This window comes from Quercus robur, chromosome 11 (genome assembly GCF_932294415.1).
Source record: "Quercus robur chromosome 11, dhQueRobu3.1, whole genome shotgun sequence".
In the NCBI taxonomy this organism is placed as follows: domain Eukaryota; kingdom Viridiplantae; phylum Streptophyta; class Magnoliopsida; order Fagales; family Fagaceae; genus Quercus; species Quercus robur.
The window spans coordinates 55,124,762-55,141,593 of NC_065544.1; the positions used below are offsets into that span (position 1 = coordinate 55,124,762).

The 16,832-nt window shown below is 33.9% G+C and overlaps 1 pseudogene; it reads right to left on the bottom strand.

The window, feature by feature from the left end:
* Positions 1–3,762: 3,762 nt before the first annotated feature.
* On the bottom strand, positions 3,763–14,812 carry LOC126705261 (exosome complex component RRP4 homolog; annotated as a pseudogene).
* Positions 14,813–16,832: the final 2,020 nt, after the last annotated feature.

Below are 16,832 nucleotides of genomic sequence, written 5' to 3' on the forward strand. Positions count from 1 at the left end.
AGCCCTCTAGCCATGACTTTCAAGAACCTATGAAATTCTTCAAACCAGTAGTGAAAAGGGGGTTGTGCCTCCAAGTTTCTTCATCAACACCTACCTTAGTTTCAATGCAGGTCCAGCCAGAGATTGAGGACCTTCTGACTGAATTTAGCTCAGTCTTTGATGTACCATCTAGCTTGGCCCCCTTGAGAGGTCATGAGCATTAGATTTTGCTTAAGGAAGGTACCCAAGCCATCAGTGAGAGACCATACAGGTACCCCTATTACCAAAAGTCCGAAATTGAGAAAATTATTCATGAATTACTAGAGGTTGGTTTTATTAAAGCCAGCAAAAGTCATTTCTTTTCACTTGTGTTATTGGTGAGGAAGACAGATGGCAGTTGGCGCATGTGCATTGATTACAAGTCCCTTAATAAGGCTACCATCAAGGATAGGTACCTTATTCCTGTGGTGGATGAATTGTTGAATGAACTCCATGGTTCTTCCATTTTTTTCAAGCTAGACCTTAGGTCAAGGTATCACCAAATAAGAATGAAGGAGCAAGACATTGAGAAGACCGCCTTTAGAACTCATGAAAGCCATTATGAATTTTTAGTTATGTTGTTTGGTTTGACAAATGCTCCTTCAACTTTCCAATCCCTCATGAATCATATTTTTAAACCTTAAGGAAATTTGTACGTGTTTTCTTTGATGATATCCTGGTATTTAGTAAGGATTTGTCATCTCATTTAAGTCATTTGAAGGCGGTGCTCACTGTGTTGCTTGGTAACAAGTTGTATGCTAAATGAAGCAAGTGTATTTTTGGCTGTGTAGAAGTGGAGTACTTGGGGCATTTGATTTCTGGTCAGGTTGTTAGAACTGACCCTAAAAAGATTGAGGCCATGCTACAATGGCCTGTTCCCACTTCTGTTAAGGCCTTGAGAAGGTTTTTAGGCTTAACAGGTTATTACAAGAAGTTTGTGAAGGATTATGGGTTGATTGCAACTCCATTAACAGCCTTACTCAAGAAGGATTCATTTCATTGGCTTGCTCAAGCTGATTTGGCTTTCAACACTCTTAAACAGGCCATGTCACAACCACTTATACTAGCCTTACTAGATTTCACTAAGCCTTTTGTTATTGAGTGTGATGCTTCTGGCACTGGATTGAGAGCTATCCTTATGCAAAACCATAGACCCTTGGCTTTTCACAACCAAGCTCTTAAGGGTAGGAGCTTGCATTTGTCCACATATGAGAAGAAGTTGTTGGCCTTGGTCACAGCAGTAAAGAAGTGAAGACCATATCTTGTGGGAAAGCCTTTTGTGATCAAGACTGATCAACGAAGTCTCAAATTTCTTTTGGAGTAACAGATTGGGACACCTGCTCAATAGAAATGGTCCACCAAATTACTTGGTTACTCTTTCCTAGTTGAATACAAGAAGGGCAAAGAGAATAAGGCAGCTGATGCCTTATCTAGAAAGGAGGACAACTCTGGTGTACAACCAAAAGATGCTCTTGTTCCATATTCAAGGGATGCTCATGCTCAACAAGGATCTCTATTCCTTATTTTGAAGGATAGTTATAAGGTGGATGATGAATATCAACAACTTTTCTCTTCTCTTTCTAGTAGGACTTCCAGTTCCATTAACTTCTCACTGCAGATTGAGCTCATCCTCTCCATTGAAGTCCCTGGTTCTTCAGCATATGCATAACAGTCTCTTGGGTGGTCACTCTGGTTACTTGAAGACCTTATATAGAGTGAAGCAAGATTTCTTTTGGCAAGGCATGAAATCTGGTGTCAAGAATCATGTGAAGCAATGTGAGGTATGCCAAAGGATTAAAGTAGAAACTACCAGACCAGGGGGATTGTTGCAACCCTTGCCAATTTCTTACAAGCCTTGGACTGATATCAGTTTAGATTTTGTGGACAATCTTCCTAAGTCTCATGGCTTTAAGGTCGTTCTAGTGGTGGTGGTGGATAGACTAACTAAATATGTCCACTTCCTACCTCTCTCTCATCCATACACAGCTGCTAAGGTGGTTGCTGTGTTCATGAAGGATATATTTAGGCTCTATGGTATGCCTCAATCCATTGTTAGTGACAGAGATGCTGTTTCCACTTCTAAGTTTTGGGAAAAACTCTTTAGAATTCAAGACAGTGACTTGGCCATGTCTTCAACCTATCATCCTCAAACTGATGGCCAAATTGAGGTGGTCAACAGGAGTTTAGAGTAGTACCTTCGAGCTTTTGTCAATGACAAGCCTCACACTTAGGTAGATTGGTTGCATTTGGCAGAGTTTTGGTTCAATACCAATTACCATACTCCTACCAAGCTAACTCCTTATGAAGCCTTGTATGGTTTTCCTCCACCTAGGTTATTGGATTTGTTCCTGGCACCACTAAGGTTGAAGCAGTGGATCAACTTCTCAAGACAAGGTCTAAAGTTTTGTCATTACTTAAGCACAATCTGTTTGCTACTCAAGCAAGAATGAAACTCTAGGCTGATCAACATAGGATTGATAGAAGCTTTGAAGTTGGGGAGTGGGTTTATTTGAGGCTCCAGCCCTATAGGCAACTTACTCTAAGGTCCAAGGGATTCAACAAGCTCTCACCTAGATACTATGGACCTTTTCAAGTTTTGCAGAAGCTAGGTCCTGTTGCTTATAAGTTAGCCCTACCCTTGAATTGCCTTATCCACCCAGTCTTCCATGTTTCTTGCCTTAAGAAGACGTTGGGTGCTCAAATCACCCCTATTCCCACTCTCCCACCCATTGATTCTGATGGTTCTTTGCACCCAGAACCTATTGCCATATTGCAACGCAAAACTAAACAACTCAGAACCAGGTTGATCACTGAGGTCTTAGTCCAATGGCAAAGTCAAGCTCAGGAACATGCTACCTGGGAGTCTCTCTATGCCTTACAACACCAATTCCCTCACCTTGTGGGCAAGGTGCTTTGATTAGGGGGGGGGGGGGAGGGGTATTGATAGGCATTGTTGCTGCTGAGTGGCATTGTTGCTGCTAATTGTTGTTACTAAGTGGCATTGTTGTTGCTGATTGATAGGCATTGTTAAATAGATAGTAGGTTTAAGAACTAGGTCTTAGTGAGGATTACAACAACTAGACATGGTTATGAATGGATTGAATAACAAGGATATGGACTAAAGTATGAAATTCTGTCCTCGGGCACTTCATCCGAGGAAGAAAGGGGATATATAATGTGAGAAATCCCCCAGGAAAGAGGGCGAAAAAAAGAAAGGAGAATACGGTAGCAATTTGCATGATCTTGGAAACCTTTGTGACCTAGCACTGAAGAAAGAAGAAAGAATACGGTAGCAATTTGCATGATCTTCCTCCTCGGTGTGGGCCTTGGGCTTAATATGAGATGGGCCGGGGTTTTCAAAATCTTTGACCCCACAATTTGAAATTAAGGTCGAAGGAGGCTGTGTTCCGTGCGCTTGTCTCCATCGGCTTCAGAAAACAACACCAGTTTATTTGCGATATTAGAATTATTAAAACAATATTTTTTTTGTTTACCTTTCTACCTTTGGGAACTATTCGATGTAATGCAACAAGAAATTCTGTGTCCTTGTTTACGTTATTATGAGAAGAGAAAAAAATGCTAGTTTTAAAACATATCATATGGGACAATTATTCTGAAGCGTAAAGATTCAGATCTATCAGATCTATATTTCTTTCAAGCGAAAATCATCAAGAGTGGTTTCTTAAAAATAAATAAATAAATAAATAAATAAAAAAGCATTAATGCAATTTTGCTCACAGTACATAATTGCCCTTTACAATTGACAAAAAAAAAAAAACGCTCCCTAATATTCATGGTAAAACCAAACACAAAGAGGGCTAAAACCCAAAAAAATCAAGACAATAAAAAGAGAGGATATGAAGGTTGATGCTTCTCTAAACAGTTAGTACTTAGAACATAACAGGGATGCTATAATCATCCCTTCTTTTTAGTCAAGCTTCACCGTTCAGCCTCTCCCTCTGCAACCAGAACACAGAACTCTGAACCAAGCATCTCATGTATATCAAGATTCAGAGAGCTACTCAGGTGCATGGTATCCATGATCACTTCGATGGTTATATTGAAGCCTTAAAGTAGATAATACCCGGACATCATTTGCAATCCTACATATGCTCTGCCTTGTCTCTATCAGAGTGTATGTTTGTTCTTGCTCTTCAAGACTAATGGAAATTTTATTAGACTTAATATTCTGTTGCTCAAGTTTGCTTGCTTGATCCTCTACCATATCATCTTTGGCTTCAACATGTTCACCAACCCAAATGAATCCATTACATCCGAGTATTAAGTCAACTCCGCACTGTTCTAGATGGTGGAAATGCTGCTTGCGTCTCCTCACTAGATAAGGAGGAACTGTGAGCAATTGACCCCTCTCAAGCTGTCATGAAAAAATTACAATCATTAATAGATAAAAGGCTATGAAACTGACCAACCACAGACACAACAATGAAAAAGATGCTAGAAGGAGTTATTTAGCTTGAAAAAATTAAAAAAAAAATACTGCTAGAGAACCTTTAGCTGCTTCAATTCATTATGTGAGTAAATTGATGCGTTGCACACCTAGAGTTGCTCTAGAAGTAAAAACTCTAGCTCCAGAAATAAGAGTGAGGGATGGAATGCCGAATGCACTTGCTTTTTAAAATTTAGGAAAATGTATCTTATAAAACAAAATCTTTATTTCCTTGTACTACAAATTTCAACTATTAAGATATTTAATAGAAGGAACCTATCCGGAACTTTTTTGTGAGTTCCAACTGATCTTGCTTCTTCTATGTAAAACGAGCTAGTCAACAATTATTTCCTTCTTCACGTTCTACGTCTGAATGTAGAAGTTTATAAATTATGAAGAAGACAAACCTTGCCATACTTCTGACTTCTTGCTTGGAGGTGTAAGCCATCCTGCTGGATTCCACAGACTTCAGCTTGGGAAAAGAAGTAAAATTTGTCAAAAAAGATTGATCATTAATTCATGCTTGTTGGAATAGGTCAATGATGAGAAGTGTGTGTAAGACATATATAAGCAGTTATAGAATAATTGAAATTCAAGATGGATTTAGAACATCCTCTAAGTTGTTCTTTGAAGAACACATTACCCTTCTGAATTACATCATTAGATAGCATCTTCTAATGCCATTAGAAAACATCAAACATAGGATTGCTTACCTGGCGAGCATCGTTAATAGGGATATGAAATGTGCTATTAGAATATATTTTAAACTCTTGAGGCTTTCCAGGGTACTTCTCATGTGAAGCCGATGCAAGATACAAAGTGCCACTTAAAGATTCAGAAAATCAAGCTTTATATCAGCATAAACCTTTCACATATCTCTGAACTAATTGAGATAGAACTCTAAAATCTGCAATTGGAGAGCTCGTCAATTTATCAAGCTGTTCTAATTCATCATTCACATCAAATCCCAAAGATCCAAAATCTTCAGATGATATCATCAAGGCCAATCATAACAGGATTCTCTAAACTAAGTTTGGCAAGATGATTGCTTTTTCATTTAAGGTAGCAGATAATAGCAAATTCTGTTAGTAAGGCTCAGGATTACATGAAACAGCACTCTCTTTGCCAGCAAACTCATTTGGTACAATCAAATTTTTTAAGGTTTAAACCTACCACTTAAGAATCCAATCAAAACCCATGAAAATACTACAAAAAAGAAACAAAATCCATACTAAATCAACAAAACCCATACCAATATGAACAGATTGATATCCAAAAAATAACTCAAACCCATCAAAATTTCGAAACCCAAAGTTTGGGGAAATAACTAATCAAACAATAAACATAAATTAGAACAAACCTTGAGGTTAGGTGCGGTGGCGCCAGCTCTAGAACGACGAGTGCGGCGACGCCAGCGGCGGGGTGAAGCTCCGGTACGGTGGTAAGAGCAAAGGAGAGTAGATGCAATAGGGCTAGGCGTGTTTGATAGAGTCTGCTCTCAATACGTGTGTGAGGAATATAATTGTGTGTGAGAGGGTGTATGGGTTTTTTATTAAATGTATGACGTGGCAAACACTGATTGGTGGAGTAAAACCCTAGGAATTGAAAGTGCATGAAAAAGAATGGTTTTCCTAATGAGAACGGGTTTCGTAAGCCGACACGGACTTCTTCCTCTCTCTATAATATAAAGAGAAATGATGAAAACAACTACAACGTAGCTCAAACTCCAAAGACAGCTATGGGTTTCTTCAAGGCCTCTCTCTGCTTCTTTGCTCTCCTTATTTTTTTGCCATTCCTTTCAGCTTCATCCACAGTTAAGCAAACTTACATCGTCCACATGAAACACCAAGACAAGCCTCTTTTCCCTTACGCCACTCACCACGACTGGTACTTCGCTCAGCTCCGATCCCTCTTTGACTCCGATTTCTCTCTCCTTTACACTTACACCGACGCATTCTATGTCTTTGCTGCCAAACTTGACCCGGACCAAGCCGAAGCACTCCGCCGATCCGACTTAGTCCTCGGTGTTTACGAAAACACCCTCTATCCCCTCCACACCACTTGCACCCCCGAGTTCCTCAGCCAGAACACTCAGCTCCTCGAACAAGCCTCTCACGACATTATTATCGGTGTCCTAGACACAGGTATCTGGCCCGAGTCTAAAAGCTTCGACAATTCGGATCTACCAGAGATTCCGACCCGTTGGCAAGGCGAGTGCGAACCCGGACCCGATTTCAGACCCACCGGTGGACGACTCTTGAAGAAGGCCATGTCACCTCGCGACCAAGATGGTCATGGGACTCACTTTTGTTTTTTTTAGGGAGTATAGGCGGTTTACAGTTGGTATTATATTTTGTAATTGCGACACACCATGCTTTTTGTATTGTTTCTAAGACAATTTGGATAAAGGAAGTCTCACCAATTCCAAGTGATACTTTGTAATTGTTTTTACCCAATTATGCAATAAAATTCTATCTTCGCTATTAAAACAAAAGTAAAAAAGTTATTCTTTTTTTACTTTAACTTTTAATTTCATGAATGCATTCTATTTGAAATCGTCTATTTAATTTTTAGTATAGTTTTTTCATTTTTAATAAAATTTTATAATATATTTAAAGGTATTTTTATCCTTTTTAAGGAATTTCTATGCAATTGATTTAATTTCTCTTTATTGTATGTGATTTTGCCTTATATTTGTTTTACTAATATTCTATTAGTTTTTCTTCAAAAAAAAAAAAAATGCTCTATGTTTAATTTTAATGATATTCTATGTTATATTTAGGCCAACAATTTAAGTAAACTAACAAGTAATAACACCCACAGTGACACCAAGGAATTGTAAAAAGTAATAAAAATTTAAAAGCAACTTACAATAAATAAAATTAATCCTATTTTATTGTGAAGATATTTTTTTGTGAAAATTTGTTATATAGAGTTTGTTAATAACTGCCCTCCTGTTTTATTGTGTGACATATCTAATGTGCACCTCAAATTATTTATTATTATTATTTTTTTTTTTAAGGAAAAGTGTGTGCCTCAAATAAAAATCTATAATTGACTTAAATGGATTACTATGATTGACCTTAATGAAAATATCAGCTACTCCATAAAAGTGTGTATTGAAACTATAAATGAGCCCGCAATTAATTTCCCTTATAGTAGCAACTAGTCGCTAACCCGTGCGATGCACGGGAAAACTATTAGAAAATAATAAAGCATGCATATATTAAAAGATAATTTAAGTTCATGTGTACTTGCAAGGGATACATACCTAAATAGTTCTTGCGGTAGAAATAAAAGCCTTAAAAAAAAAAAAAACATAAAACTGATGTCACGGGAAATTCAGCCACATAGTAGTAATATATAAATCTCTTAAAACCTAAACCTAAACGTAAGGACTAAATATTTATGGGCCTTCTCTTGCTTTCCTGATGTATTTGGTTAAAAACATAAAACTGATGTCACGGGAAATTTAGCCACATAGTAGTAATATATAAATCTCTTAAAACCTAAACCTAAATATATAAACAAACTAACCCTACAAAAGCTGAACTTTATAAGCTAAAATCTATACTGTGAGTTGTAGATCTTGAATGCTATACCATGCGTTTAGGGCTTCCTACATCTGGAGAGAGAGAGAGAGTTTGCAGAAACCAAAGAAAATTTCTCTATAACTTAAGAAACACAATATAATAAAATCAAAGAAATAAAATTTTCAGAGGACAAAATATTATAGATAATTTAAAAGAATTTTGGTTTAATTCGTGAAGCGCAGTTAGAATTTTGGTTTAATTCTTGAACACTGAATTGGAAATTGATTATATGAGTATTCAATGGTGAACAAAGTACTATGTATTAATTAATATATAAACAAAACTAACCTTACAAAACCTGAAAATGCTTTAGGGTTTCCTACATTTGGAGAGAGAGAGTTTGCAGAAACCGTGACTTTATATTTCTTAACTTGAGATAGGGGTAAGGTTGCTAGGGTTTTGTAGATCTTGAATGCTTTAGGGCTTCCTACGTCTGGAGAGAGAGAGAGTTTGCAGAAACCGTAGCTTTATATTTCTTAACTTGAGAGAGGGGTAAGGTTGTTAGGGTTTTGAGGAGTTATAATTTTTATTTATTTTTTATTTTTTAAATATTGTGCTGACGTGGAAAATTGTAATGCCAGCAAAGGCTTCGATTATATATATATATATATAGATTAATAAAATTACATTCTGCAATAACATAACCTAAATCACCACCGTGATTCAATTTATCAGTAGAGTTCTATGATCCTTCTTTAGTGGATTGAAAAGGGACCTAACATAAAATGAATTTAACTAAACTTTGTAATGTTTATTTTGGCATCATTTAACTAAACTGATAATCATTTATCAGTTCCGCATATTTGGTAAAAAAAATTCCCTTAAGAAATAATTTAAGTTTAGTGAAATCACAAAAGATGGATACGATAAAGACATTTAGAAGGAATCTAAATAAATATGGTTCTGAAATAAAAATATTCATAATTGCATCCGAAATTTTTATCAACCCAGATATTCAATGAACTTTTCTTCATCTACTAGTCAATGAACCTAGAGTTTCATTTGATGATTACTAGCATTTGAGACATGTTAAAGATGAGAATATATCAAATTGTTTCATTTTTTTTTTTTTTTACGTTTTATTAATAGGTCGGAAATCTAAATATACCTTTTTTTTTTTTCTTCTTCAGGATTTTAATGCATTGTTTCTGTAGTGCAATTTTGCTAAGAGAACAGGCTGTGGCTGTGCTACTGCTACCAAATCAATATAGCAGTGAATACTGAATTGTGTATTATGGTACTCCCATCAGTCTTATTTCCTTCTGCCAATCACATTGCCCATTGCCTTCTTCTCAAATAATATATATAGCTCCAATCAGGAAATTTACTTTAATTCAAGCCCAAACTAAATAATACATTTAGTTTTTTTCCCCTAAAGAATCGAACTTTTATCAGTTATTGTGACATACATCTAATATATTTTTTTCTTGCACATTTATAACACCTACAAACAATCTCAAGAACATATCCTTTTTTAAGTATCTACTTCCAATGTTATAGAGGATAGACGAAACAGTTAAATTCACACATGATTAATGATTTATAAGAGAAAACTTCCATCTTTAATGGCATTGTCATGTATGAATTTTTTTAATTTTCTTTTACTCGCTATTTTTTTTGTTGGGAAAAATTATATATAAGTAGAAATAAATTTTAGCAAGCACAACTATACAAAAATATAAAAATTTACGTGGAAGACTCATTTGCCCTGAATAGAAAAATCATGAAAAAAATTCTAAAAAAATTTTACTATATCAAATAAAGGTTATAACACTTAAGGATACCAAAAAAAAAAAAAAGTTTTAAGGGGTGTGTTATGTTTTTGTTTTCATTTCAAAAGTTCAAATGGGAAAAAATAACAAAAAAGAAAGGGTTTAGTGATTAAAAATTCATTTAAAAAAGTTTTGGTGAAAAAGTTTACATGTAGTTTGGCTTGCAATAATTTTTACACAATTAATAGGTAACGATATGTAAAACTATTTATGTATATTATTTAAGCAAGTCATATGTAACATTAAAAATGTTACATGATTATAAATACACGTGAATGTTTTTTTGGTTAAATTTATCTTATTAGAATAAGAATTTTATAGTAAGCACAAGTTCTATATTTAATTTATTGTTATTTTTTTAAAACTTTAAATTTTATTCCATTCAAAGTTGAAGCCTCTCTCACTCTCTCTCTCTCTCTCTAATATTTTGTTGTTGGAAAATGTTAGAGTTACAAACTATTTTACAACATTTTTACAAACAGCTAATTTGGTGAGTAAGTGGTGGTCAATAAAAAAGTGAAATTAGTGATGGGTCCAAATGTGAACCATTGAGAATTCGTCACATCAACAATTTGTAAAATTATTGTAAAATAGTTTGTGGTTGTAGCATTACTTTTTGTTGTTAACCAAATAAGTTTTAAATGTCCCAAATGTACAAATCGTTTAACAATGTAGATATTTTTTGTTAGTTAAATTATGGTAGATGCCAATCAGTTCCACATAAAAATAAATGATGCCAAAACATGTAGTAATGTTTATTTTGTAACTAAACTTTTTGTCATTTTTTTTATATCTATCTTACTATTTAATGGGCTTTCCCTGTTTAGAATCCTCAATTTTGATGATCAAAATACCCTCAAATTTACCAATTTGTAAAACTTAAATAATAGGGTTAGGTATCTATACTACTATTTAAGGGGCTTCCTTCATTTGGAATCCTCAATTTTGATGTTCGAAATACTCTCAAATTTACCGATTTGTAAAACTTATATAATATGGTTAAATATGTATAATTACTGATTTAAAAACTCCTAAATTTTAGCTAAATTATTAAAATAAAATAAAATAAAAAACAGTTTCTTATATGATTCTATACATGTTTCACACCTCCGACCAGTTTCCTATCATTATTTAGCAATTACAATATTATACGAACTCTATCCATCTCAATCCTCACATCCCATCATTTATACAAGGCAAAAAAAAAAAAAAAAAAAAAAAAAAAAACTGATCCTCTAACTTTCAATCTTTATCATTTTAGTCATCTAAACTACAATTGTTGTCAATTCAGTATTCCATTAGACATCAGTTAGTAGTCTCCATTAAGTGAGAGCCAAAATGACGTCGCTTTAGTTCCTTTTTTAAAAATAAATTTTGTAATTAAAATAAAAATAAGAAATTGTTATTAAAAAAGAAAAAGAAACAATTAGGGGAACGACGTCATTCCCCTTAGCTGAAATCAAAACACACAAAGAAGAAATCATTCCCCTTACCTGAGAACAGTGGCAGCTCCAGAATTGTTTTTCAAGGGTGTCATTAAGAAATTTAAATTAATAATAATTTAGTAAAAAGAGAATTTGAATTTATCAAATTATAGACAAAAAAAAAAAAAAAAAAAAGAAGCAAATACATGAATTTTTTTTTTAGAAGAAATATACGAAGTTTTACAATTTCTTTTTAAGAGTTTTCATATTCTGAAATAGTTACATGATAGTTCATTATTAATTGTCATTATCTATTATCAATGTGGATAGATGTGACCATTTTATTTTCTTAAGTTTGTATAACATTTTTATTTTTATTCAATTGTTATTTCCTATTTGTCATTGTTTTTATAAAAAAATATTTCATTGTTTTTATAAAAAAATATTTTAAACAAAATGACAAAACTAAACCCATTGGCATTATATTAATTATTGACCCATATAACCACATTCATTTATACATAAATAATATACTAAGTGTCTACTTAACTAATCAAATACTTGAAACATCATTTACTTTTTTAACAATATATACGCATGTAACAAACACTCCGTATTTTCTAATTCTTAAATTATATAAAGTTATATTATATTTATAATATACATGCATACATTCACACACATCACAATTTACACAAATAATATTATGATAAAATAAATAAAGAATACAAACAATCAGTATCACACACATACATAATATAAATCTATAATAAAGAGATACTGATTTAGATAGTTAAATTTATTTTATTTTTTTAAAAAGATGAAATGAGATTGATGAGAATGAGAATGAGAATAGAAATCAAATCAAAGAGAGAAAGTGAGAGTATTCTGTGTTGTTTTTGGTTTTGAGATGGGCTGATCTGTGTTGTTATTTGATTTTGGATTGGGCTGTGATTAGGGGTGCAAAAATACTTTTAAGTGTAAATCAAAGTAATAAAACAAATATCTTTTATATAAATATATATATATATATATATATATATATATTGAAAATATGAGCTTTGAGCTGTGTAACAATGGTGGATTGAAAGTAGAGAGAAAGTTCTAGAAGAGAAAATCTAAGGGAAATATTGTATTGAAGCTCATAAAGAAACGTTTTACAAAGTAGCACCTTATATAGTGCTGTAAACTTAACATTTATCACGTGGGATAAAACCCAATCTAACTAACTCTCCTTTAACAGAATCTAATCACTCTCCTCCATAATTACAGGTGCTAATCATGGAAAATACAAATGTACAATAACCAACTCTAATGGTCCATTTGGATTGAGAGAGAAGGAGGGGGAATAGAGTAGAGTAGAGTAAATTTAGCACAAAATTAGCTTATTTTTAGCTAACTCTACTCTACTCCCTTCACTCCCCCTCCATCCAAACATGCCATAAGTCTGTGAACAGAGATTCTGACCTTTCTCTTTCATAACGTACAACCACTCCTGCCTGAGAAGCCCTAACTATGAAATTTGGGGGAAGAAGGGAGAAGTCTGGGTCTAGGTCAGCAGCAGCGAGTCCGAGATTGAGAGACTGAGTTTGAGAGAAGTAAGACTAAGATTGAGTGAGAGAAACCAAGATTGAGATATTTCACGGCGGCCTAGGGTCCACATAGTGAAATATCTCAATCTTGGTTTCTCTCTCTCTCTCTTAGTCTCAATTTCTCTCTCCATCTTGGTTTCTCTCACTCAATCTCGGTCTCGCTTCTCTCAAACCCGGTCTCTTAGTCTTGGACTCACAACTGCCGACCCAGAGTCAGACCTAGACTTCTCCCTTCTTCCCCCAAATTTCTTAGTTAGGGCTTCTCTTAAATAATAAATGTTTTACATGTCACCAATTTTATTAGATTTACAATATGAAAGGGGGATTTTGATATTAGATGGTAATAGAAGTCACATCAAATTGATTTGTGTGTGTGTTTTTTTCCCCATTTTTCCCATAAGTTACAAGATAATTATACTTTTATCCTTATGACAACTGGGTGGTTTAAATTTCCAAATGTAAAAACAAATCTTATCATGTTAATTTTTTCCAGATGTAAAACAAACCTTATAATGGATGTTTGGTGTGGAAATTTAACCTTATCACGCTAATTACATGATTCTATTATCCATTTAAGTAAATATCAAACCAAAGTACTTTAAAATAAAAATATTGGCCCAGAGATTAAGTAATACCATGAAATATCATCTGTTAATCACCGAAACTTTGATAATCATTTCAAGAATTGCCAAAAGCATATGATGATTATAGAATATTAGCCTCTGAGCACGCACTCAGGCATGATAGGTACTGTACGGGGCTGGGCCCCCGGCCTCGGGCCTAAGCCTCACTACATGTTACATGACCTTATCCCCATTCTTGGGCCTTTAGTCTCGACCTGGGCACCTTAGGGCCCAATTTGAGCCCAAGAGCTGGAATGAGACCGCGCTAGCTTGAATACCTCAAACAAACCTCCCCGATCACTTCTAACCTGGTCGGGAGCGTTATTGCTCAGAGACACCCTACACTCGGCTTCCCGGTAGTGCCTTCGAGAACATCACTGCTGAGCGGGCTTTTGAAGTGGGAATCAGTTCCAATGCCACTTCCACCTTCCCCGACGGAGCATCCACTTTGAGATGATGGAATTGGACTCCTATTCGCACTAGCAAGGGGAAGCAATCATGGCACCTCCACTCATCCTAGCCTATAAATAGGGGAAGAAAATGAGGGAATAGGGGTTGGCAATTTTGGAGAGAACATTGAGAGAAAAGAGTAATCATTCTAAGAAAGAGGGTGAGCAACTCTATGAGGCAAAGAGAAGAGTTCAAGGAAACAGGAGTGTATTTAGTTCGCTGAGTATAGGACCACCCATAGTAGGAAACTCAAAGCCCACAATACAAATAGATTGTGAGCCCAAGTAAGGGTTGATCCCAACAACTACATTTTGGGTACGCATAGGTACTGTAGTGTGACAGTGGTTGTATGATATTGTGGATATTTGTAGATATTTGTAAATAGGCATTGTGACAATTGTAAGCTATTGTTGATATTTGTAGATATTTGTAATAGGTGTGACAGTGTAGTGTGTAAGGGTGTGCAAGGGAATGTGCGTGTGTGTGTACAAGGTGGTGCGTCTATACCTGTAGGGGTGTGCGTGTGTAGGTGTGACAGCTGTAGTGTGTGTAGGGGAGTGTGCGTGTGGGTGTGCAGGGTGGTGCAGATATTCCTACAAGGCTGTGCGTGTGTGCTTGCATGTGGGTGCGTGGGACTAGTGCAAATACACAGTACTACAGATAAATTGTACTGCTATTGTGGGCTGTTAGTTGGTTGTGCCAGGGTGTCAAGTAGGTAGTTAGTTGGTTACGGGGTGTAGTGCTTATAGGGAGAGGGTAAGGATTGTAAAGCCCATGTAGATAAGAATTTCATTGTTTACTTCCTTATTCTTTCTCTTTACCTTGTTCCTTGTTCCAATTCTTAATTCCTTCTTCTCTTTCTTCCACTGAACTATTAGAACCTTATCAGGCATGTGCTTAAAGAGTCTTCTATTTTTTCTAAAAGCTAATAATTTTCATTCATAATAATTCGGAGTTACTACATTTTCTAATTACAAAATTATCTAAGGGTGTGATGAGATTTATACGAAAAAAAATTATTTCACCCTCAAACGCATAATACTCATTACACCCCTAGGTAATTTTTTTTGTGATTAGAAAATGTAGAAACACCAAATTATTATGAATGAAAATTATTTACCTTTAGAAAAAATAGAAGACCTTTTAAGTGCGTGTGCTTAGAGGATAATTGTGTAACTCAAAGGATTTGGTGAAAAGTGGGTTATAGTCATTTCCCTATGAAAAGTGAAATTAGTTTTCAGTCAGCTTCATATAAAGAGTGAGGCTGCCATTTCGCTCCTCCAATTTTGCTAAAATTTCACATTAGACAAGAGCCTCCATCAGCCATAAGGGTGAGAGAAACACCAAACATGCTTAGAAGAGGGGCACACTTTAAATATACAATGGCAAGTGGTAGTGGATTTTAATCCTCACTTTTTATTTAGTTAATGGGTGATATGGTAGTCTCTCATCATCAGTTATAACAATATAATATGGACAGAATTTAGCTACAAAATTAGTTGTAGTTTAATGCTGCAACCTTACTCAATAAAATAAATATTACTATATATTTTGAAAATCTAACTGTTGAACTATATACTCTTTACGCTCTTAATACACATGATAAATTTTGTGTCAATTAGATATTATTTAGTATATAATCTTTAAGCTTGTATTTTATGCATAATTTTAAACTACAAAAACTTGCAATTTAAACAATTTATTGATGACATAGCTATTGATTCTTAATTTTCTAAAAAATATGCAAGCACGGAAAATATAAGAAGAAAATGTAATACTTCTTTTTTAGAGAGCCAGAAAATGTAATACTTAAGAATATTGAGTAAAGTTGTAGTTTAAGGCTACAACCAATTTTGTAGCTTAAGGCTACAACCAATTTTGTAGCTAAAAGTTGTCCATATAATAAAACTTAAGATTTATTTTAGGAAACATCTTACTCATACAATTATATTTAATTATTTTAATATTTGTTATGTGTATATGGAAAATTTGTTTATTTAGAAATATATTAATTTTAGAATAACTATTTATAAGGAATAAGTAATAACTATTCCCTTTAATAAAGCCATAATCAAACTAAAAAAATACCTAAACCATAAGAATAATCATTACATTACAGTGTCTATTACAGTGTATCAAACATGCCCTTAGTTTTTGGTTTTGTTGTGAGAAAAACAATAAATAGTTTACAATATACCAAACATGCCCTTAATATTTGGTTTTGCAGTGAGGAAGACAATTATGAGTTTAGAGTGTCAATTTGTCATGAAATTTGGTGTGTTTTTTATTTTATTCTGATAAAAAAAAAAGTGTGTTAGTCAGTTAATTTAGTCACAAGGTGAAGTTTTATAGTTAGTGTACTGAAACGATTATTATTTTTTTGGGATAAAGTTTAGATTTAAAATTGGTTGTAGTCTAAGACTACAATTTTACTCGATATTTTTTTATTGGAGATGAATTTTGACAAATCTATCATTGGATTATATCTTCATCTTATATCCTCTATGCTTATAAAATTTTTAGAAAATTAAAAATTAATAGCTATCTCATTAATAAATTATTTAAATTGCAAGTTTTTGTAGTTTCAAATTATGCATAAAATATAAACTTATAGATTATATAGTAAATAATATCCAATTGATACAATATTTGACATGTGTATTAAGAATGCAAATAATATATAATTTAACGGTTAGATTTTCAAAATATGTAATAATATTTATTTTATTAGGTAAGATTGTAGCCTTGGACTATAACTAATTTTGTAGCTAAATTTTGTCTTTTTTTTTTTTTTTTTTTTTTTTTTTTTTTGGTTTGATAAACTGTAGGAAACATGTACAAAGTAGAGAGATTTGGGCAAAGCCCAGCCATATGAGAAAAGAAAAAAGAAAAAACCGTAACAGGTAAAAAGAG